The sequence below is a fragment of the Oryx dammah genome, unplaced genomic scaffold (assembly GCF_014754425.2).
Source record: "Oryx dammah isolate SB20612 unplaced genomic scaffold, SCBI_Odam_1.1 HiC_scaffold_26, whole genome shotgun sequence".
Taxonomy (NCBI): Eukaryota; Metazoa; Chordata; class Mammalia; order Artiodactyla; family Bovidae; genus Oryx; species Oryx dammah.
This window is the reverse complement of record NW_024070210.1, coordinates 78,903,283-78,906,347: the sequence shown is the minus strand read 5'-3', so window position 1 is coordinate 78,906,347 and position 3,065 is coordinate 78,903,283. Positions and strand designations below refer to the sequence as shown.

General features: G+C 44.6%; 1 pseudogene; it reads right to left on the bottom strand.

Annotated features, from left to right (window-relative positions):
* Positions 1 to 560: 560 nt before the first annotated feature.
* Positions 561 to 1,534, bottom strand: LOC120853408 (annotated as a pseudogene).
* Between the last annotated feature and the right edge of the window lie 1,531 nt (positions 1,535 to 3,065).

Genomic DNA, 3,065 nt, shown 5'->3' with positions numbered 1-3,065 from the left:
CAGTGCTAAATGAGGACTGGTCTCCTCTCCTCAAAGTTGTTAGATAAAGAGACACAAAGCAATAGGCCAGACATTACTTTCTGAGTATGGATATTACCTATGACTATAGATTGGTGTTAGAGGCTTATGGTGAATTACAGAGCTAGTGAGTGCATGTGTGCCTGCTAAGTTGCTTCAGTCATGTCCGACTCTTTGTGACCCTATGGATTGTAGCCTGCCAGACTCCTCTGTAATGGGATTCTCCAGGCAAGAATATAGGAGTGGGTTGCCGTGCCCTTCTCTAAAGAGCTAGTACCTGCTATCAGAGAGTTTATATTCTGCTGGGAAGCCAAGCAGACGTTGATGGAATGAAGAGAAATATTCAGATCTGATAATTACTAAAAATGCCTTGAGGGGCCACAGAGCTTATGAGTTGATGCTGAGTTGCACAGTGACTGGGACCCCAGAAACATGTCATCAAGCTTTTTCTGGGTGAGAACGCCTCCGTCTGTTGCAGAGGCCTGATGCTCCCTTAGCTTGACTGGGGATCTTATGTGCAGCCTGTTGGAGCCACAGGTTTATTAGAAGAGCTTGTTCACCTGCTCCCTAAACACCTGCTTCACCTGTTTGTTTCTCAGGGTGTAGATGAAGGGATTGAGCACCGGGGTCACCACGGTGTTGAGCAAGGCCACCACCTTGTTCCTATCCTCCCCCTGGCCGCCCTTGCCCGACCGGACATACATGAAGATGCAGCTGCCATAGAAGAGAGAGACAACAGTGATGTGGGAGGAACAGGTTGAGAAGGCCTTCTGCCTCTCCTTGGCTGCGGGGAGGCGCAGGATGGTGTGGAGGATGTGGCCATAGCAGGCGGCCGTCACGGACAGAGTGCCCAGGAGGCTGATGTTGGCCAGGATGAAACCCAGAAGCTCGATCAGACTTGTGTCTGCACATACGAGTTCCAGGAGTGGAAAGCTGTCACAGAAGAAGTGATCAATGATATTGGGACCACAGAATGGCTGCTGAATTGTGAGGAAAGTTGGAACGATGATGATGAAGAACCCTGTGACCAAGAAGAAAGAACTAGCTGGACACAGACCCTTTTGCTCATGATGGTGACATAACGCAAGGGGTTACATATGGCCACATACCTGTCAAAGGACATCACTGCCAGTAGGAAGAACTCTGTGGTGCCCAGGAAGAAATAGAGGAAACTTTGTAGGAAACAGCCTGCCAGGGAGATGGTCCTGTTTCCAGTCAGGATGTTGGTCAGCATCTTGGGGAAGATGACCGAGGTGAACCAGATCTCCAGGACAGCAAAGTTGCGGAGGAAGTAGTACATGGAGGTGTGGAGGCGCCTGTCCATGAGGGTGAGGACCACGATGAGGAGGTTCCCCAGTAGAGTGAGCAGGTAGGTCAGGAGGAGCCCCAGGAAGAGGAGCATCTGCAGCTCACAGGCATCTGAGAGCCCCAGCAGGATGAACTCGGCGACAGTGGTGTGGTTCCCCGTGGCTCCTCTGGCCTCTGCTGGGAATGACCAATCAGCGGTGTGCAGCATCAGGAGTCGTGATGTTCTGGGTCTGAGGACACTTGGAATTTATAGGAAAAAGTGCTGAATGTACTCATTAGAGTTGTAGGAGTCCTTTTTTTTTTTTTTTTTTTACAGAGCCTCTTTGAGGCTACTTGTCTCTTTTATTGCCCCTGGTGTTTCTACGTGGTAGAGTGGTGTTGCCAGGGATGCTAAGTAAACGTCCTAAACCAAAAGTTATTCTTGCTTGTTTTTGTTAACTGAAATTTTATTTCTGTTCCTCAACAATTCCTTTGCCTCTGACTTTCATTACCTTTCACTACCTTTCATTTTTATCTTTATTCTAATATTGGGTCTTCATTCATAAGTAGTGAAGTCGCTCAGTCGTGTCCGACTCTTTGCGACCCCGTGGACTGTAGCCCACCAGGCTCCTCCGTCCATGGGATTCTCCAGGCAAGAATACTGGAGTGGGTTGCCATTTCCTTCTCCAGGGGATCTTCCCAACCCAGGGATCGAACCCAGGTCTCCTGCATTGCAGGCAGATGCTTTAACCTCTGAGCCACCAGGGAAGCCCATCTTCATTCATAAGAAGTCCCTATTTGAGGCTGACAAATATTTGAGGCTGGAAAAACAGCAAAATGGCTAAGTTAAGCCATTTTACTTAACTTAGTCATTCACTATACATATCCATATTCTTGGGTAAACTGATTATTCATAGACACTCTATTGCTATTTCAGTATCACCTGAAAATGTGATGCCTTTCACTAGCTTTTGGATTAATAAAGAGAGAAGAGGAAATCTATGAGAGTAAAGCACAATGCTTACCAATCAAAAAGAGAATAATCCAAGTAATTTATGCACAAATAAAAATTTGTTAGTGGAAAAAAAATCTGTTAATGGGAATTTGGTATTTATCCTTATGTGGACGTTAGACGCTTTACCATCTGAGCCACCAGGAAAGTCCCTAATGTGGACATTGGATTTGTCCTAATGTGATAGATCCATAGTCTCCTGATTACATATTCCCATGGGCTCAAGATACAATAGACCCTTTGTTTTTTAAAAATTTTTAGCTGTTTTATATACATAGGTTTCAGCACATGGCATTTCAGCTTGGAATCATCAGCTTTTCAAATCCTATTTATCCTTTAAGTCTCTCCTTAATGAGTGCTATCATTTCCATAAAATCTTCTCTTTTGAATGCATGAGTCTCTGTATCCCCCATAATTTTATTATATATCACAACTTTTATTGTGTTTTATAATTTTTTTCATCTTTGTATTTTATATGGCCCTTAGAACAAGTTTCTTGAAACAATCAGCTTTAATAAGCATGTATTGAATGAGTGAACAACACCTCAAAAATCTGTGGGATGGATTTGATGGTTTTTGACACACAATAGACTGAGGATGTGTCACTTACGTGGTACTTCGTAAAAGACAGAAATCTTACTGTCATATATGCCAACTAGTCTGTCAAATTGGCCCATCTGAAGAGGGTTTGCTTTTCCTCATGAGAAGGTGGAGATGTCTCCCCACAAACATTCTCTAAGGAGTAACT